Genomic DNA, 22,780 nt, shown 5'->3' on the forward strand with positions numbered 1-22,780 from the left:
TCAGAACTTCCACAGTAAGACAAGAGTTGAGAAGATCATAAATGTTCCATATTATTCAGACTTTGAGTTGAATCATGGGACATCATGTCTTCCATTGTCTAGTGCTGGGAAGGGCAGTCTGACATGCAGCATTGAGCCAGGAGTGAGCATTCTTTCTGTTGTTCATATAGTATTGTATGCTAGTCATATTTACAAAATCTCCTTAAGCTTCCGGTGATTCTAGTCATCCAGAGAACATTTCATTATGCTAAATCCAAAAATGCCTGGAATTGTAGAGATTCAACACTTATCCTGTCTAATATCAGAACTTGTGCAGACATTCACTCAGTTACTATGCTGATCTCTTACCTGTAATCAGTCCCTGGCACTCAGTGCCATTTGATGAAACATTTCCTTAGTTTATGTTTGTTCTTACTTCATTAATATGATTGAGAACAATTTTGTGCATTTACTCAAAGGAATGAAAGAATTTAGATGTCATTTAGGAGAGAGAATTTTAATGCTAGTGTTAGTATATACTTTATAATTTTCATTCATGTCTAGTTGGTATTTGTTTTGAAATAGTTCTGTCTTGGATTACATTGTAAGAACACAGATGTATGTCTGTTATGCTAATTTTTGTAACTTGGTTAGATTACAGTGAGTGACACAGATGGAGTATTGGATTTGGTTTGTATTTTTTGAACTATCTTATATTTTTGCCCATACTATCCACACTGAATTAACTGGAGTCTTTAACTCCATTGTTTGAATGGTTGTTATGTCACTAGCTTATAATAAAATCTTGGTATGGAGTTTATTGTACTCTCTTAGTTACTATGAATAAGAATTTGTTTCATACTTTGGTTGAATTATGACTTTGTCAGTTTAAGTAATTTTCAGAAGTTTTGCAGACCTAATGATTGGATAAGTTGAGTGTCTTCTTGAGATAGGCTCTACTTTTTGTATACTTGGTGGTAATATGCACCTCCATCTGATTTATGGCTCCTGAAACATACAGAACTGGAGGTCTGGAAACAGACATCGTAAGGATACCCATCATTTTTCCTGGACTTCTGAGTCATGGAACAATAAGAGGATGTACACCTGGGAGTAAGGCTAGGGGAGTGAAGATTCTCTTGACCTTAGTGGAAAGAGTAGAGACTTTTGGGTTGAGATGAAATGTCTTATGTATTTTCTAGCAAATTGTTTCTGTTAGCTGTGTCTTTGTTTACCAAGAAGTATGTAAAGACTAAGAGAATTAAACACAAGCAAGCCACTGTATTGACTGGAAAACCCTCTCTGATTTCTCACAGAGTTTCTGAGTTTTCTTTTCTATCTTTCCTATAGTCATTCTCATTGCCCCTCGGAGAACTCCTTGAGTTAGTACCAACATATCCTATATTTTCAGCACAGTACAGATTGAAACTTAAGTTTCCAGTACAGATTGAAACTTAAGTTTTGACTGCACAAAATGAGGTGATCATTGATGACATTAAAGTTTTTACAAAGCATGAAATAAAGGCCCATCACATAGAGACAGTGCTGTCAATACCCCTTCTCAAATACCTCTGATACATTCACAGTATAAACAAGACAGTTACCAATAATTAGGGGATGAAAGGAATAACATTGGTGAACAAGGCTGCTGAGGATAAATACAGAATATTGTCCTTTTTGCCTATGTTCTAGACACTGAGTTGGGATTTCTGTAGCAGGTATGTGACATTGCTAAGGGTCTGCACTTGAAAGTGCCTTAGATGGCTTCCCTCTTATTGTATATACTGTGGGTTTTGTATTTCCATAAAAGTCAGAGATCTCAGCTAATTATCATTGTCTAGCCTTCTTCAAGTAGAACATAGGCATTAGGACAGGCTGTGTTTGCTCTATTTTATTTGTATGTTTTATAACTTCAGTTCCACTTGTTCTGTGTGGCAGTTCTCAAGAATTCTCTCCAATACATGTAAAAGTGAATAACAAAGTTAACATGTCCACAAAATGAGCATTCACCAAGTCTGTCAGATTTAAAAAATGGGAATGGATGACATAGGCTGACTTTCATTTGAGAAAACAAAGAGGACTTGTGCATAGATAGGAATTAATATATCATGTTTCTTATAGGAAATGAATCAAAATATTGGTTTATTTGATATTCAGTATCTCTTAACTTCTGTGATTCTATTTAGAAAGGGGCACAATGAAAATATGAACTAAGCTTGAAAAAGTCACCAACAATATAGTCAAGATGAGTCATAATGGAGCATGTAGAAAATGCATGTGATCCTGAACAAAGGAAGATGCTGAGACAGGATGATTGTGGGTTCAATTCCTTCCAGGGCTCTCTATGATATCCTGCCTTACTATGAATTACTCTTTTCTTTAATGATAAATGCAACCTAGCATGTTGACACATTCCTTTAACTTTAGCAATCAGAAGGCAAGACAGGGGTTATTTTTGAGTTTGAGGCCAATCCTGTCTACCTATCAAGTTCTACACTATTGAAAGTTCAAAAACAGACTCTTTCTCAATGGCTTTTCCCATGAAAATTGAGTATTTAAATGTTAACACACCTAAGTTGTCAACTTGAGTCTTTGCTTCAGATATTAAGTTACTCACGTGATATAGCAATGTATTACCACAAAATTATACAAAGTTATTAATAATGGTTTGTAATCTGACATCGACTCTATATATTTGAAAATTACCATAAGGAAAGACTCAGAGCCAGCAGCAAAGTAAGTCAGAAAGAGATGAGGGACCAGCTTGCTAGTTCAGAAAAATATTTTCTTTGGAAAATGGATTCTAAAGCTTATATGAAGATATAGTTCTGTCATTTTTATAGAAAAAGAACATTGGGATCTTGTATCCCAGGTCTCTTAGAGACCAGTCCGTGCAGGAGAGGTTATGGGCTACAGAAGCAACAGAGCTTCTTGGACAGGGTCACTTTGGGTCTACATCCTCAGCCAGGCAGCAGAGATGAGACCCAGACGTCTGGGCACTTTTCCTGCCAGAGGAGATTCGGCCTCCAGGGAGGGCTCTGACCCTAGGATGCAGGTGAGAGCTCCATCTTGTATCCTGGGTCTCTCAGAAACAAGTCTGGGCAGGAGAGCATGCAAGGGCAGCAGAAGCAACAGAGCTTCTTGGACAGGGTCACTATCGCCTTCATCTTCAGCCAGGAGGCCGAGCTGAGACCCAGACCTCTGTGCACCTTCCCTGCAAGAGGAGTGCTTGCCTGCAGAGAGTTCTCTGACCACTGGGACTCAAGAGAGAGTTGGACTCCCAGTAGTGTTGACAGAGGCTAATAGAATCACAGGTGGAATAAGCTGCAGCCAGAGACAGCTAGAACATATAGCACCAGAGATTACCAGATGGCAAAAGGCAAATGAAATAATCTTGCTAACAGAAACCAAGACCGCTCACCATCATCAGAATCAAGCACTCCCACCTCAGCCAGTCCTGGATACCCCAACACATCACAAAAGCAAGATTCAGATTAAAATCATATCTCATGATACTGGTAGAGGAATTTAAGAAGGGCATTAGTAACTCACTTAAAGGAATACAGAAGAACACTGCTAAACAGGTAGAAGTCCTTAAAGAGGAAGCACAAAAATCCCATAAAGAATTATAGGAAAACACAATGAAACCATGGAATTGAACAAAATCATCCATGATCTAAAAATGGAAGTAGAAACAATAAAGAACACAGAAAGGGAGACAACTCTGGAGGTAGAAATCCTAGGAAAGAAATCAGGAACCATAGATGTGAGCATCAGTAACAGAATACAAGAGATGGAAGAGAGAATCTCAGGTGCAGAAGATTCCATAGAAAACATAGACACAACAATCAAAGGAAATGCAAAATGCAAAAAGATCCTAACTCAAAGCATTCAGGAAATACATTACACAATGAGAAGAGCAAACCAATGAATAATAGGTGTAGATGAGAATGAAGATTTTGAACTGAAATGGCCAGCAAATATCTTCAACAAAATTATAAAAAAAACCTTCATTACCTTAAAGAGAGAGATGCCCACGAACATACAAGAAGCCTATAGAACTCCAAATAGACTGGACCAGAAAATAAATTCCCTCTGACACATTATAATCAGAATAACAAATGCATTAAATAAATAAAGACTATTAAAATGAGTAAGAGAAAAATGTCAAGTAACACATAAAGTCAGGCTGTTGGGTTGTTGAAGGATTACTTTCTTGCTTTTTCTAGGGCATCATTTCCCTCCTTGTGTTGCATCTTTTCCTTTATTATCCTTTGAAGGGCTGGATTCTTGAAAAGAAATTGTATAAATTTGGTTTTGTCATGGAATAGCTTGGTTTATCCATTTAAGGTTATGGAGAGTTTTGCTCAGTAGAGTAACCTGGACAGGCATTTGTGTTCTCATAGGGTCTGTATAACCTCTGTCCAGGGTCTTCTGGCTTTCATAGTCTCTGGTGAAAAGTCTGGTGTGATTCTATTAGGCCTGACTTTATGTGTTGAAGATATTTGCGTGCTATGGCAGCCTTGGAAGGAGGAGCATCCCCCCAATGTTGGCTCAACATGCTGGATTAGTAATCAATGACGGGTAAGATCCTCACATGTGCATACTAACCTAAGACAGCATGACAAAAGTGAGTTTGTCACTCCCATGACAGGTAAGGATATGGTACGGATCGGGGCAACCTAAGACAGATACTGATCCCAGAGCTACTAATAAAACAAAAAGGGGGAGATGAGGGAAGCGGGTGTGGCCTCAGGCCCCGTGAAACCCACTTGTTTACTGCCTTGCTCGAGCATGTGCAGTGAGGCTGCATGTGTGGGCTGCCTGCCAGGCTGGACTGTTCCTTGTGATTGGGACCTGTCAGCCTATCTGTGAACGACCTGAGCTTGTGCCTGGAGTGTGTGTGAATTCTGATTGGATTAGGTGGGGTGGAGGAAGAAGGAGGTGAGTCGTCACAAATATAGTTTTGGCCCTTGCCGTGAGTAGAAGTAATAGTAAGAGAAGCTGTTGTAATAGTAGTACTTTAGCCCTTGCTGCAAGAGGTAGTAGAAAAAGTTGCTGGGGAAGAGAGCTTTAAAGGAAAAAGCCAGAAGTAAAAGAAGTTGCTGCGTGAACCCGCCTTGGTGTCAGAGTCGTTCTTGTACCCACCGGATGGGAGACTGGGACACAAGCCGAGAATGGAATTAGGGAAACAACACCTTTCAAAGTGGTCAGAAATAAAATAAAATACCTTGGCGTGATTCTAACTAAGGAAGTAAAAGAACTGTATGATAAGAACTTCAAGTCTCTGAAGAAAAAAAATCAAAGAAGATCTCAGTAGATGGAAAGACCTCCCATGCTCATGGATCAGCAGGATCAATATAGTAAAAATGGCTATCTTGCCAAAAGCAATCTACAGATTCAGTGCAATCCCCATCAGAATTGAAACTCAATTCTTCACAGAGTTAGCAAGGACAATTGGCAAATTCTTCTGGAATAACAAAAAACCTAGGATAGCAAAAACTATTCTCAACAATAAAAGAACCTCTGGTGGAATCCCCATGCCTGACCTAAATCTGTACTTCAGAGCAATTATGATTAAAAAGTGCATGGTAGAGGTACAGTGACAGACATGTAGATTAATGGAACAGAACTGAAGACCAAAAAATGAACCCACACCCCTATGGTCACTTGATCTTTGACAAAGCAGCTAAAACCATCCAGTGGAAAAAAGACAGCATTTTCAACAAATGATGCTGGCTCAACTGGTGGTTATCATGTATAAGAATGGGAATTGATCCATTCTTATCTCCTTGTAAAAAGCTCAGGTCTAAAGCCAGGTGTGGTGGTGCATGCCTTTAGTCCCAGCACTCGGGAGGCAGAGGCAAGCATACTTCTGAGTTCAAGGCCAGACTGGTCTACAAAGTGAGTTCCAGGACAGCCAGAGCTATACACAGAAACCCTGTCTCAAAAAAAACAAAAAACAAAAAAACAAAAACAAACAAACAAACAAAAAAAAAAAAAAAAAAAAAGAAAAAAAAAGCCAAGTCTAAGTAGATCAAGGAACTCCACATAAAACCAGAGACACTGAAACTTATAGAAAAGAAATTTGGGAAGAGCCTCTAAGATATGGGCACAGGCTAGATTACTGAACAGAACAGCAATGGCTTGTGCTATAAGATTGAGAATAGACAATTGGGACCTCATAAATTGCAAAGCTTCTGTAGGGCAAAAGATACTGTCAATAAGACAAAAAGGCCACCAACAGATTGGGAAAGGATCTTTATCTATCCTAAATCTGAAAGGTGACTAACATTTAACATATATAAAGAATTCAAGAAGCTGGATTCCCGGAAATCAAATAATCCTATTAAAAATCGTGTACAGAGCTAAGCAAAGAATTCTCAAGTGAGGAATACCAAATGGCTAAGAAGCACCTGAAAAAATATTCAACATCCTTAGTCATCAGGGAAATACAAATAAAAACAACCCTGAAATTCAATCTCACACCAGTCAGAATGGGTAAGATAAAAAATTCAGATGACAGCAGATTTTGGCAAGGATGTGGAGAAGGAGGAACACTTCTCCATTGCTGGTGGGATTGCAAGCTGGTACAACCACTCTGGAAATCAGTGTGGAGGTTCCTCAGAAAATTGGACATAGTACTACCAAAAGATCCAGCAATACCTCTCCTTGGCATATACCCAGAGGAAGTTTCAACTTGTAATAAGGACATTTGCCCCACTATGTTCATAGCAGCCTTATTTATAATAGCCAGAAGCTGGAAAGAACCCAGATACCCCTCAACAGAGGAATGGATACAGAAAATGTGGTACATTTACACAATGGAGTACTACTCAGCTATTAAAAACAATGAATTTATTAAATTCTTGGGCAAAGGATGGATCTGGAGGTCATCATCCTGAGTGAGGTAACCCAATCACAAAAGAACTCACATGATATGCACTCACTGATAGGAGGATATTAGCCCAAAAACTTAGAATACTCAAGATACAATTTGCAAAACACATTAAACTCAAGAACAAGGTAGAGTAAAATGTGGACCAACCAACCAACCAACCAAACAAACAAACAAACAAGCCCTGAGGCAGAAGTATTCAGTATATAGTTCTAACAGATCTTCAAAGTAGAACTAACACTAGTATTGTTTAAATTTTTTCTGTTAAAAGGAAAATAAAGGCCATTTATTATTTTAGTTCAACTATTTGTGCTTGCTAGTTTTATTTATTTGATGTTTGTTTCATTTCAATAAGATACAGGTGCCTGAAAGTATTTAGTTGTGAAAATGCCTCCATAAGCCTTAGAATGAACCTCTAAAATGTCCATCTCCGTGTACATCGCAATTTCAAAAATTAAAGGCCAGAAAAACTAAGAAATATTAGGGGAGAAGTAGGTCATGACTTACAGTCAGTGAGGATAAATGACATTAGGAGCAGAAACACCAGCAAGTGGTGCCAAATGCTTCAAAACAGAAAGAATGGTAAACATAATCCTTTGTACAACAAAACATCCTTGGGGGTACTCTTAGATCAATGGAAATTTAAGATTTAGAAAATCAAGAATAGGGGCTGGAGAGATGGCTCAGAGGTTAAGAGCACTGACTGCTCTTTCAGAGGTCCTGAGTTCAATTCTCAGCAACCACATGGTGGCTCACAACCATCTAGAATGGGATCTGATACCCTTTTATGGTATGTCTGAAGGCAGCTACAGTGTGCTCATCAAATTTATCAAATAAATATGTATAAATAAATATAAATTAAAAAAAAGAAACTCAAGGATAGAGGTAAAAGAATAATAGAAGCCATTATGAAAAACAATGCAAGCAAGTGGGTTTCCTGGAGAGGGCTCAGTGTTTTGCATGGTTGCAGTGGGTGGACTCTGGAGAGGCACAGCCCCAGAGACTTTGTATCAGGATTGGTTTTCACTGTTGATAAGCCCTTCTTTCCAGTAGTACATAGAATAATGATTCCTGGTCATCAACCCATGCTATTGGGCAAATTTCCTACAGATCAACATCATCTCCCTCTCTTCCCTCCCTCTTTCCCTGTAAAATTGCCAAGAGTCATCCATCACCTTTTTTGCCCCAGAATAGCCAAGAGAGAATTAAATTGCCAGAGCCCTCAGAAGAGTGAGAGTTAAATTTCCAGAAGCCATCAGCTTCTCAACTTCAGAACAGTAAGAGGGTGTTAAAGGTCAGAGGCCATCAGTCTTTGGCCTTGATTGGATGCTGTGAACCACCTTAGTACCTGATCTTGTTGGTACAAGATCCCTGGCAAAAGAAATCTTACCCAGGAATGGTAGTCTACTCCTTTAATCCCGTAGTCTCACTATGTATCTTTGACTGTCTTTGAATACACTATGTAGACTAGACTGTCCTCACAGAATTCTGCCTGCTTCTGCCTCCCGAGTGCTGGCCCCACACCATCATACTTGCAATTCTCCACTTTTTAAAGTGACAGTTTAAAGGTGCTAAAATTTGAGAGCATAAATTTTAACAATGCTGTGCTTCTCAGAGTATGTGGAGATAATATTTAAGCCAATTACAAATGGTAGAGCTAAGGCTTTATGTTCCTCTTAAAATGGCAAAGTAAGTCACACTAGGAGGTATTAATAAGTAATAAAACCAAATAATGAAAACCATTATAGATAAAGTGGAATAAAATATATAACATCCAAACAAACCACAGGTAGATAGGAAATGGAAACCAAAAGACAAAAAAGAACAGGAAACTAATGAAGTGTCAAGCACAATTTCTGCTATTAATAAGTATATGGCATGTAATATAGTCTAAACAAGGATTAGACAAAGATTGTAGGAATGGACTTTTTTTTTTTGAGACAGGGTTTCTCTGTATAGCCTCTGTATAGGTTTCTCACTTTGTAGACCAGGTTGGCCTTGAACTCAGAAATCCACCTGCCTCTGCCTCCAAAGTGCTGGGATTAAAGCTGTGCGCCACCACCACCCGGCAGGAATGGACTTAAAAAACCCAATTATAATGCAGTCTATGAGAAAATAATTTTGAGCATAATGTTCCTGGTAAGTTAAGAAGTAAACGATATGCCATTCTGGATTGTTAGCTCAGATAGAGTGGATAAAATCAACAAGGAAACAGAAGCACTGCAGGACCAACAGAGTCTACTGACAGCAGAACACATTATTTTTCAAGTATATTGGAACATTAGACAATTTAGGTAGTAGGGCCAACAAGGTGACAAAGTACTTCTGCTGAGGTAATTGAAGGGTCGTGGAAAAAACCAACACATTTTTTGAATGAGGACAATAACTTTCCAAATACATGACCACTAGAAATTTGTTGTGTGTTTGCCATTCTCAGAAACAACTGGTTCTTGCTGCATCTTCCCTGTTGAGAGTGCCTTGCTTTGTAAGGAATCAGGGTCAATATTTTTTCTATCTCCAAATCCTGCCCCTCCCCTGAGGCTTGCTGGGATGGTTAGAGTGCCACTCCTCTGTCAGTGGCCACAACTGATTTTTGTAGACCTTTTAAATTTTCATTCCAACAGCAGCTCCCATGGAACTGCCCTTGTCAGTATGTTTGCTTTTGTGCATGCATATTGGTAACAAAATTTGCATTCAGCTAAAACATTTGAGGCAATAGAGAGCAGGAGCCATTTTATTCCTCTTTTAAAAATTAATTTCTAGGCCTATGGATAATATGATAAGTCAAGAATAGTGTTTAGATACGTGGTTTTGCTTCACTAAAGTTATTGCTGAATGCAGAATTTTGAATTGATGAATGCCAGTGTGATCTTCATTTTAAAATACCAGCATTACAGTAATGTTGCATTACCAGAAGTGGAGGGTAATTTCTGCTTGCCTTTGTCCAGATTCCTCTATCCCTAACTACATGCCACTCCACTCCATGCCTCAGGCAAGCTGGAAAAAAGAAGTGAGCTGTCATGCCCTGTGTGGCCAGCAGATGTCAGAAGGGAGGCATTAGTTATGGGAGGAGAAAATTTGGGAGAGGGTCAGTCTAGACTGAGCAATCAAATTCTGGGACAGAGGTTTCCACACACTTTCACCTGTGGAACAAGGTGCTTTGCTCCTATGCTCACAGCGTGGCAAGAGCTTCCAAACACGTGTAGTAAAGCAAACACTTTTCCATAGCTCTTACACTTTTTGTCTGATCTCACATTCCTTTTGTATTTGAGGGCTATTCTACTTTGGTAATACAGCCTCCTTTACTAATCTCTTCTTGCTGTTTTCTATGGAATCCACTCCATGTGTTACTAGTTTCAGATATTGTGCTTCCCAGTTTTATATGCATATTTGTTTCTTAAAGATTCCAATGGTCAAAATTCTTAATTTTTTAACATCTTTTTTTTAAATTTTATTTATTTAATATATGAGTACACAGTCTCTATCTTCATGCACACCAGAAGAGGGCGTCAGATCTCATTACAGATTGTTGTGAGCCACCATGTGGTTGCTGGGAATTGAACTCAGGACCTTTGGAAGAGCAGTTGCTCTTTTAACCGCTGAGCCATCTCTCCAGTCCCCCAAAATTCTTAATTTTGTCCATGCATTTACCTATCTTCTTCTATGACTATTGACTGTTGCTGTGTACATTGGCACCTAAGGTTCTGTGTAGGGCCCTCTTTCAGTTCTCTGGGTTATAAATTAGGAGTGGAATTTCTGGGTCATAGGTCAGTTGTTATGCCATGTTCCTATGCTCCCGCAAGAATTCAGGATGGGTGTCAGTGGATCTGAGTTTGCTTCTCAGTATCTACCCTTCCTTCTGGGAGCCTTTCCTCAGCAAATCACTAATATTTGAATCCTTGAATTAGGTTTCTGCTCCTGAGAGCTCCAAATCCAGGGCACTGCTGGGTGCAGAGAGATCTCTAATAGAGTAAGGAATGAGGTCTGTCTTACTGGAGATTGAGCAATATTTATTTAATATGCCACTTTTCTTTTGTACTTAAAAGTCATGCTGTACTTATGCAGGGGGATCAGATACTATCAGAACCCCTTTCAAAGGAAGGGAATACTCATGTGTTCTCCATGCCCTGCAGTGTTTTTTCTTTAGTAGTCTGTTTTTATGAACAATCTTTAGTCTTCCTAACAAGCCTTGTGTCCCAGTGTTTGCATTTTAGAAGTAACTAACTGCTTCGTTTTTAGAAAATGAAAGGAAGGATGAAAAGAAAAGTGAGGCGAGAGAGAAGGCTCCATGGTTGAGCTCTTGCTTGCTTTTCCAGAGTAATGGAGTTTACTGCCCAGCACCTGAAATTGCTGCTCCTCATGATCTGATACTTTCTGGCCACAGCAGGGAACCACAGCTATGCACTTATACTGCTCCCTCCAAAATACACAGAGAATCAAAAACAACAAAAAAAAAATAAGCCTTTTTATTTCAAAGACGAAAAAGAAATGAGAAAAGATCTCCAAGGACCTCACTAGACCAGAGGAATACCCTGGCCTCCTATGTACCATTAATGTTGTCTTCAGTTTCTTTCCACACAGAACAATCTGTAATTTATTGGTAAGGAGCACTGTTAAGTAAATCTAAGGGAAACAACTTGGAATACACAGAATGTACCATAGGAGTTTCCAGACAAGGCTTTCTTATGCTGGGCTTGCTGTAGTTCCTTTAGTTGTCAAGTCCTGTATTGTCCCTCTCTTCACTTCCAGCATAGGCCTGTGCTCCTCAAATATCTTTCCATTCCTTAAGGGATTAGAGGTGAAGGCATGCCTACTTGTCCATCACACTTAGAGCAGGAACTCAGACACCATGTTTGTTACATTAGAGACAAAGTCAGGAAGTGGGAACCAACCTTGAAAAAACACCTGCAGGAAGTCAGGGACATACCAGGTGCTTTTCTGTCCAGGGACACTTTGTCCCCTGATAACTGAAATGGCTCAGAGTCACCAGCTATTAAACAGTCAAAGTGACTTTAAAGTATTTTCTCTGTCTGTAAAGTAGTAGATTTTGCAGTATATTTGTGGTATGTGTTTAGCCTTAATGAGAAAAACATCCTTTGATGACTGGCTCATCTCCTCAACTTTCTGAATGTGTACATTTACGTGAGAGACCCAGTGTTAAGGTATGGAAGGAGACAAAGCACACAGCTCATATGTGCTCTTACTGTATCTATGGGGCTTTGGGACACAGTCAAGTTTTCACAGATTCCAGGTCATTTTAGATGTCCATTTGCATTTTACAATTAACTTCAACATTAAGATGGGAGTATATTCCTTTCTTTTTTAAAAGATTTATTTAGGGAGGATATTTCTGATTATCACTCTTTTATTGATATGTTTGATACTGCTTTTGCCATCATTTATATAGTCTGGATAGCTTAGGATTTTCACTGGCTTGGTAGGATTTTTATTTCAGTGGAGCAAGGATGTGAGAACATAAGAGTCTGTTAACAACAGCCAAACAACATAGGCATATCTGAACTTTCCTTGGTGTGTTCACACAGCAAATGGAACTAAAGCTAGATTTGGCTTTGAATAGAATTTAAAGGGGCTCATAACATTCCATAACAAAAAATAAGCATATAACAAAATCATATCACTAAAGAGAATTTAAAAAATAAATATCAAGGATTATATTAATACATTATCTGCAATATCCAGAAGTGAATTGGTGATTTTAGAGAAGGCTCTGGGGATGGGTCTTTAGCACTTGGACTGTGGTGCCCTTGGTGTGGCCTCCCACAGCACCCTCCTCTGACCACACTGAGATCTTTCAGTTTCATAAGTTCCCACACCTATTTTCATAGTGCATCTATTACTTTTGCCTTTTCATGTGGGTTTCAAGTATAAGGATGTTCACCTGCCTGTCTCCTCCATCTCTCACAGTCTTTGCTGGCCTTTCATTTCATTCTGGCCTTTTCTCTTGAGGCCTCTTCTAATTTGGTACACAGAGTCCTTCACTTTTTTCTTCTCCTCCTGTTCTGTTGAACCCATTTCATGAGTTCCTACTTTCAGATCTTGTGGTTTCTGATTCGTGTGTGTACACTAGTGTATGTGTGCTTTTTAAAGATTGCAATAGTTAAAAATCTCCGTTATATTCACCTGTTTCGCTATTTTCTCTCAAAAATTAAAATTATTTAAGTTCCTTTCTGAATTCTCTGTGGATGTCTTCTATTGTCTGTTTGTCTTTGGGGCTTTAGTAATTTGATATTTTTCAAATCATGCCACCTGACACATTTAAAAATTTCCTATATTAAAGTTGAGTTTAGAAACTGAACTTAGGTGCCTGTGGTGATGGCTCAGTGGTTAAGAGCACTGACTGCTCTTCCAAAGGTCCTGAGTTCAATTCCTAGCACCCACACAATAGCTCACCACCATCTTTATTGGGATCTGATGCTCTCTCTTCTGGTGTGTCTGAAGACAGCGACAGTGTACTCACAGAGATAAAATAAATAAAACTGAAAGAAAATACTGTTAGAATATAGGAAGTGAAGTTAGTCTGGATAGCTCTGTGGAGTGATCCTGCAGGCACCATAGTTGGGAAATGAGAGGTTTGAAGGTAATGGAAGTGAGTTCCGTTAGAGCTTGAGAGAAACCAGCTAATATGAGCAGAGGGTCTGTGGAACATCTAATCATGCCTCTGTATGAGGACTGTGCTGTCACACTGGTCTTCCTTCGTTAACAACTCTAGTGTCCCAGTGGCTTTTCAGCTCCATGCCACCAATATACAGATCACATGTCTCTCCTATTTCTCTATTGCTCCTTGACTTGTCAGTTTGAAAATTCAAGAGTTACCAGGAAAATCCTCATCTGTACTAGGATTTACCCAGGTATCCAGGTACTCACTGAGGACACACTGAGCAGACACTGGTGTCTCATGTGTGCCAGGCACATATCTCATAATCCAAAGGAGTGTGTTGTTGTATCATCTCCATTGTTTTCAGAAGCACAGCAACAGAGGTAGAGCTAGAGGGCTTGTGGGAGGTATCAGGGCTCAGGTCTGGATTCAGCATGTTTTTTAAACACCTCAGCCTCAAAACAACTTCCTCCCTCAGTGACTGACAGCATGGAGGGCTGCAGTAGTACTCAGTTTCTTACTATTCTACATATAGATTCTATAATCTACCACTCCATTTTGCTTGCTGCAAGTTCTGCCTTACATGCCTGTTGAATTTCTTTAAAATTTTCAAAATAGATTATTAGTCTTGAAATTAGAACACTGAATAATGGTCAAGATGAACTGAAATGATTTAATATTAATCAGTGAAAGACATAGTCAGTATTAGTGATGAATCATGTTACATTAGGTTCTACCTTTTCATTGCACTAAGAATTTTGAAAATTTAATATTGATTCTGACTTACATGCTAGGAAAATTGAAAATAAGCAGCTAAAGCATGAAAGAATTTGTCTGAATTTGCATCTCTATACCTTTAGGTACTCCAAGGTCCTTTATTTGAAATGGAGCAATTAATAGTTATTGATTATCAGGTATTTGCACTTCACTGTAATTTTCTTAAATTTATTTTTGTAAGAAGTGACATTTGATGCCTACACCCAGGCAGATAAGTGCATCAAATTCCAATGAACCAGATTAAAAGCACAGTTAGATTTTAGGGGTTTTCCTGAGAAAATGATGTCAGAGTTCCTTTCAATCTTCTTACTTTTAAAGATGTTGTGATAGAGTGATAATTATTGCCAGAGTAGTTAGTTGAAAGAAACAATGAAGAGTATACTCTTACAAAAATTTCCCTCATTCATGGCTTAGGGAAAAGTAAAGAAGATGGTTGGATAGATCTTGCAAGTCAAAGGATGAGGAAACTGCCTGTGAACATAAATCTTCTAGAAGTAGCATAGGTAGGCCATGAAGTCTTACCAATAGACCCACAAAATATGACATGAAGAAGGAACACTGCACTCTGCATGGCAGCATGGAAGTAAGTAAGCTTGCAAAGCTTCCTGCCTACACAACCATTTACTGGAAAGTGTTAATCTGGGAATGGAGGATGTCGTCATAGTCAGGGAACAGAAGAAATATTAGCCAGGTGATACCAAATAATGAGCCATAAGAACTCAAAAACATGTAATTTTACAAGGTCTCTAAAATTTATATTTCAAAATGTATATGTATATATAAATACATATATGCATTCATTAAGCATTAGTGAAATAAGAGGCCATGTGCACTTTTGGAGAGTTAGGAGGGGCTATAAGTGGTGTTCTGGGGACAGGAAATATAAAGAAAAACCAATTAAATCATACCATCAAAAATAAACTAAAAAATAACAGTTAAATATAAAAGCAACAAACAATATTTTGAGAGAAAATAACACTAACAACTAATGTTCAGAAATGATTATGTGTTTGCGTTTGTATGTGCATATGTGTGTGTAATATCAAATCAAATAATCCTTAATTGTTCCTATTTTGATAACATTTATGAAGTCATTCATCTAGAGTTGTTTATATATTCATAGACTTCACTGATCTTATTGGGATATAGGTCTTGTGTGTGAATTTTTTCCAATACAATTCACCCCTGTGATTGAAACACATTAATTTTATAATGAAATGGTGTGTTTTCACATAAAGTTCAAGAGCATTATACAGCAGGCACAATCTGAATCCCACAGATTATACTCTTCTTAGTATGTTACCTGATATTCTGAATATTTTCATAGTACATTATGAAGCTATTACAAAATCTCAGGCTTCTGTGATGGCCATCAACAATATGCCACACTGTAACTATGCTCCACACTCTACTAATATTCATTCTTGTTTCTCTTTCAAATCAGTGTCTTCTATTGCATCAGTAATCTGTTATATTCCAAATCCCAACCAAGGCAGTTTAACATTTTGCTGATGTCTTATATTCTGTAGCTGTATTAAAACACGATGGTCAAAAGACCCATGTGAGAAAAGTCTTATTTCCCTATGTACCTTGGTCACAGTTAATAGAATGAAGTCAAGATAAGAACTTGGATGCAGACATTCAATGAGAGCACATGTAATAATGCTGATTACTGGCTTTATGTCTGTGCCAAGTCTTCTTTCTTATAACTCCCAGAACAATTTTCCCAGAGGTGGCACTGTCACAGCAGTAGGGCCACCATATTAAACATTAATTAGGAACATGGCTTACACACAAACCTACAGGTCAAAATGATGGTAGCCATTCATTAACTAAGATTCCTTATTCTCAATGTTTAGGTTTATGTACACATGAATGAGACCATTTTCCACTAAAGCTTAGTCATTGGCATTATATTAGGCAGTGCTGTGCTACCCTACATTATAAGTACTAATTTTGTATATTACTTAAAATTTTTGTATGATTTAGTGGTACTTTTGTTAAGACAAAGCAAAAACATATAATGAGTACAATCTAACATTTTAAAATTACTAAAGATTCAAGAAAACATTTTATTTTTGTACTTCTGCAGAAAATTTGAATCTAGTCTAAGATAACACAACCTTTTGGGAGAAAGATGCATCCTAGCAAGCCTGCACTAGAAGCCAAGATGGAGAAAACCTCCACAACAACCATGACCATTCCCCTGGTGCTGTGATAGACAGGGAGGAAGGTGATCCACAACTGTGACCCTGAGCATCTGGTCTTTGACAGGGACTAAGATGGATGATCGAGGAACAGATTGTGGATTGGTCATGTAGTCAAGTTTCTTTGTACAAAGAATCAAAGAAGAACAAATATATGCATAGACTATGCCTAATATTTTGTTTAAAAAATAGTTACACAGGTATGTCTTCCTAAATATTTTCCATATAATAAAATTAGTAACTTTCATATTGTGAATGAAATGCATTGTTTGTCGAAAATATTGCAAGTTATTTGCTGGGTCGAAAAGAAGTAGACATTACTTATCAAGTTCTGAAACATGGAAATTTTAGGTCTTCATTTTCCATCTAGGCCTTATCATATTTCTTGTTTGGAAAAGGAAGGCATTCGAATTCAGCAATTTTGCTTCTGCATGCAAGCATGTACCTGTTTCATTGGAAAACTCATTTTTTGGGCACTGAACACAGTCAAAGCAGCAGTATACAGTTTGTTTCTGATGAATTTTCCTGAATCCAACAGTACATGTCACACTACACATGGAGGAGGGAACCTGAGGCAATACATAAATATTATATAATATGTGTGTATGTTTGTGTAGTTTATATATATATCATATGTATAATGACCTGCAGATTGATATGTGGGACATTAAAAGATATGGTTACAAATATTCCTCTGTTAAATAGCATTACTTAACAGTTTCAAGAACATTATTACTTTGTGTTACCCTGCAACGCACTGAATGGCATACAACATTTACTATATCATGTAATATTTTATATGTAACATTGAGGTTGTAACAATTTGAATTTTTTCTTCCTAAGCTTATTAATCAAAATGTAATATTTATGTGGCATCAATTTCTCTCCCATGAAATATATATATATATATGTGTGTGTGTGTGTGTGTGTGTATGTGTATGTATATATATATATTTATATTTATATATATATACCTGAGATTCTATCTCAAACCAGTCAGAAAGGCTAAGATCAAATATTCATGTGACAGCAGATGCTGGCAAGGATTTGGAGAAAGAGGAACACTCCTCCATTGCTGGTGGGATTGCAAGCTGGTACAAACACTCTGGAAATCAGTTTGGCGGTTCCTCAGAAAATTGGACATAGTACTATGGAAAATCCAGCAATACCTCTCCTGGGAGTATACCCAGAAGATGTTCCAACTTGTAATTAGGACACATGCTCCACTATGTTCACAGCAGCTTTATTTATAATAGCAAGAAGCTGAAAAGAACCGTGATGTCCCTCAACAGAAGAATGTATACAGAAAATGTGGTACATTTAAACAATGGAGTACTACTCAGCAATAAAAACAAGGAATTTATGAAATTCTTAGGCAAATGGCTGTATCTGGAGGGTATCATCCTGAGTGAGGTAACGCAGTCACAAAAGAACACATATGATATGCACTCACTGATAAGTGGATATTAGCCCAGAAACTTAGAATACCCAAAATACAATTTGCAAAACACATGAAGCTCAAGAAGAAGGAAGACCAAAGTGTGGATACGTTGTTCCTCCTTAGAATGGGGAACAAAATACCCATGGAAGAAGTTATACAGACAAAATTTGGAGCAGAGCCTGAAGGGAGGACCATCCAGAGACTGCCCCAATTGCGGATCCACCCCATAAACAACCACCAAACCCAGACACTAGGCAGATGCCAACAAGAGCCTGCTGACAGAAGCCTGGTATAGTTGTCTCCTGCGAGGTTCTGCCAGTGCCTGGCAAATACAGCAGTGGATGATCACAGTCATCCATTGTGTGGAGTACAAGGTCTCCAATGAAGGAGCCAGTGAAACACCCAGGGACCTGAAGGATGCTGAAGCCCCATAGAAGGAACAACAATATGAACTAACCAGTATCCCCAGAGCTCCTTGGAATTATACCATCAATCAAAGAAAACACGTGGTGGAACTTGTGGATCTAGCTATACAGAGGATGGCCTAGTGGGTCATCAATGGGAGGAGAGGCCCTTGGTCCTGTGAAGGCTCTATGCCCCAGTATGGGGGAATGCCAGGATCAGGAATGGGAGTGGGTCGGTGGGGAGCAGGTGGAGTGGGGAGGGGATAGGGGATTTTCAGAGGGGAAACTAGGAAAGGTGATAACATTTGAAATGTAAATAAAAAAATATCTAATAAAAAATCTGGACCAAAAAAAGAGAAAAAAAAAAAACAAAAACACTGAGTTGTGTGGAGAGAGAAGGTAGGGTAAATCAAGAAAGAGTTGTTTAATGAATATGAACAAAATAAGTTACATGAGACTCTCATGAAATCAATGAATTTTTTCTAAGTTTAAAATTAAACCTGGGACCCCCATCCCATCCCCATGTACTCCTGTTTCTATAAGGGACCTACCAAACCACCCACCCACTCCCACTTAAGCACCCTAGCATTCCTCCATGCTGAGGCATCAATTCTCCAAAAGACCAGGGGCCTTCCCTCCCACTGATGCCAGATAAGGCAACCCTCCACAGAGGAGAGTAAACCAGGAAGGGGGATAGCATTTGAAATGTAAATAACTAAAGTAGCCAATAGAAATATATAAAATTTTAAAAAATCCTTATTTCTTGAGAGAGATTTCTGTTAATAAATACATGCTATACTTAATTAAGCTGTAAATATAGTCACAAGGAATCAGAAAATTCCATGCTTTATATATATATATATATATATATATATATATATTAAATTTATACATACATATAAATTTAATAAATATATTCCTGTACTGTGGATGAATAGGCATGTGTGCACTATTGAGATTGGAATCCAGGGGTCTTTGCTCCCTATAACCAGAAGTTATATGAAGTTGAGAGTTATCAATTTTGGTGCTTGTAACTGAGGATGGTCTTTTGCAAGAGTAGCAATTGGTCTTAACCACAGAACTATTACTTCTGTCCCTCATATTTTAAAATTACATTTCCTGAAAAACATTAAAATTGTGGTATACCCACTACTGTTCCTCCTGTGGCCCACTCAAAATCTTCAGATATATGAAGTTGTTGGCTCTGTTGGAAACAAGGCAAATAGCTTCTTATTTTCACTTTTAATCCAAGGCCTTGTGGAAAATTCCAAATGTTGAAAATGTCATACTCTGCACACTGATTTTCCCTATGCTTCATGTTCACCAGTTCTCCAACAGGGTTAGTAAATACTCTGGTCTTCAGCATGGAAGACACCTAAATGAGATGCATCATTAGATGTTTACACATGCACATCAGTAAAGGGAATGGGAAATTGAGAATTTTACATAATTTCTTAATGAATTTCAGAAAGACAACTGTAGTAATGTAATTCCTTATAGTAAAACACAATATACCTCATGAATAATTAAAAATTAATATACTTCATATTAATGTCCATGGTAAAATGTGCTAGAAAATATAATTACCAGGTAGCAAGTAACACTGTGTGTGTGTGTGTGAGTATGAGCATGTTCCCTAGAAATGGTAGTTTTAAAAACATGAAGGCATGTATGTGCAAATGAAATGAAAGTCTGAATGTCTGTAAGTTGTGGGTCTTTCATGTACATACAGATACATTAGGAGATACACATAAACCTAATAAAATGTGCAGTTGCAATCATTTATGGTTTTGTAAATAACTAATTTAAATGAGTAACTATTAATCATAGCTCATGTACCAATTCTTGAGAAATTATTCTTTAGAAAAACATTCTAGTCTAGTCATCACTTAAAGGTTTTATGATAAAACTCTTTGACTCCTATTTTAAATTTTGAAAATATTTGGTGAAATGTTGAGACACATTTTCACAAAGCTTACTAATAGCATAAAAATGTATTGTCTCCTATCAAATGTGATTCTTGTGCATAATATTTATCCATGTTAAAGATTCATTAGGAAGATTTGCAGTGTGGAAATCTTTCCACTGAGAGAATAATCTCTAACAAATGTGCAGTTGTTTCTCTGGGTCCATTTAAAAGATCCCATTGATATATCTAAGCATAATGAAATGTAAGAAACTTTACCTGCTGACAGTCAGGGAATATTCCTTTGGGTACTGCCGTTTGCTGAGATTCCACTTGTTGAAGAATGAGTTCATGGTAGGTGTGGGCCACAGCATACACAGCATTATACAAATTGTAACCTTCCTCACTCAGGACTATGTCAAAATTGTGCAGTGCTGTCCATTCCAATGCGTTGTTGAATGTAAGATGATCCTTTTTATTGCTATTCTTAGAGATGGAACAATTAAGAGAATCCCATTCCAGTATAGACTCAGAAATGTTTACTGGGTATTTGTCACTGTTCATTGTTTGCATAAAATTCCTAAATTTAACAATTTCACCTGTGTTGTGTGCAAAAGTGACCATCCCATGAAAGAAATAAAGGTTGAAATCTTTTATTTGTGATGACATCCCATTGTGAGGTTGTGATCCAAATTTTCCTTACACCTAAATATTCCCACCTTCTAAAGCTGACTTCTAGGGTAGAGTTCATTTCACCATAAATGATAACAACCTTTGCTGTTGATTCCATAATTTGTTTATCATATATCTTAGTCCTTGTCATGTATAACTGCACGTTTTCTGGGATCATATTAACAAAAGCTAAACAGATTCCATGTCTTTGCATTTCTTCTCTCAAGTCTGATAGAAACTGAATACCTTGGTCATCATCTGAGATGACCAGTCCTATCCAAGTCCATCTAAAATGAAGCATCAAGGAGACAATGCCATGGGACAAATGTGTTTCCTTGGTGGCTACTTGATGGACATTGGGAAACTGGTCATGGTCACTCAGGTTAGGATTAAATGGTCCAAAGAAAACCTAAAGGATGTAGAAGAGAGGATGAAGCATCCACATGAAGAATAAAATTGTTAGGATATTTGGACTGATACACAGGTAATGTTATTCACTTTCCACAACTCATATTAAACATATTAAGATTATTATATAAATATCATGCATTATTCCTATTAGATTCTAGAGTATTCTTGACAAGTTTGAATGCCTTAGAAAACAGTTTTGCCTGTTTTCCCAGTACATCTATGATCCTATTATGAACTCTTTTTTATGTGTGTGTGTGTGTGTGTTCAACAGTGCACTCATAAATGCATACTTTCCAAGTTTCTTGTAGGCACATGTAAATGGAATTTAAAAGTTGTTAACTTGGGCTATCGAGCTGCCTCATTGGTTAAGAGCACTGACTGCTCTTCCAGAGGTCCTGAATTCAATTCCCAATAACAACATGTTGGCTCATCACCACCGGTAATGGGATCTGATGCCCTTTTCTGTTCTGTCCAAAGGCAATGACAATGTACTCACCTACATTAAATAAATGAATCTTTAAACACAAAAACTTGTTAACTTATCCAGTGTCACATATTCTTACCCTTGGTGTCCCAGGATGAATTGACAGTTTTACAGATGTTTTCCATGATGGTCCTATAAGGCTTATGTAACAGGTTTCATAAAATACACAGATATTATCAGTAAATTATATAGTATGGTTTTTTTCTGAATATATTTTATCCAGGTTTCCCAATGTTTTTTCACACTGACCAGAAGCAATGGGGATATCAAAGACATGTTGGGTAAAAGATAAGGATTCTTGTTGATTTCATCAGTAGCAAAAAACAGTACTAGGAAAAACTCTTATCTTCTTGCTGGTATTCTAAAACAAGGCATAATTATGATTAAGGGAGATGTTTGAAACATAAAATCCGGTACAGGTCAGAGTGGGGACCACAGAGGCAGACAGCTTCTGGGACAGGCGGGAGCCACAGAGCCGCTGAGGCAGCACCCTTTTGGGGCCGCAGACTTCCGGCACCCTCCCAGCCGGAGGACAGAGACCTGCCCTGCAGAGAGCACCATCTTGGCTCCGGGACTCCGCCGAACTTAGTCTACAGGTTAGAGTGAGGACCACAGAGGCAGACAGCTTCTGGGACAGGCGGGAGCCACAGAGCCGCTGAGGCAGCACCCTTTTGGGGCCGCAGACATCCGGCACCCTCCCAGTCGGAGGACAGTGACCTGCCCTGCAGGGGGCGCCATCTTGGCTCCGGGACTCCGCCGAGCTTAGTCTGTACAGGTCAGAGTGGGGACCACAGAGGCAGACGGCTTCTGGGACAGGCGGGAGCCACAGAGCCGCTGAGGCAGCACCCTTTTGGGGCCGCAGACATCCGACACCCTCCCAGCCGGAGGACAGTGACCTGCCCTGCAGGGAGCGCCATCTTGGCTCCGGGACTCCGCCGAACTTAGTCTGTACAGGTAAGACTGAGGACCACAGAGGCAGACAGCT

At 38.4% G+C, this 22,780-nt stretch overlaps 1 pseudogene; it reads right to left on the minus strand.

The window, feature by feature from the left end:
* Positions 1-4,931: 4,931 nt before the first annotated feature.
* LOC110288256 (vomeronasal type-2 receptor 116-like) lies at positions 4,932-22,170 on the minus strand (annotated as a pseudogene).
* Positions 22,171-22,780: the final 610 nt, after the last annotated feature.

This window comes from Mus caroli, unplaced genomic scaffold (genome assembly GCF_978045245.1).
Source record: "Mus caroli unplaced genomic scaffold, Mus_caroli_1 scaffold_4, whole genome shotgun sequence".
Taxonomy (NCBI): Eukaryota; Metazoa; Chordata; class Mammalia; order Rodentia; family Muridae; genus Mus; species Mus caroli.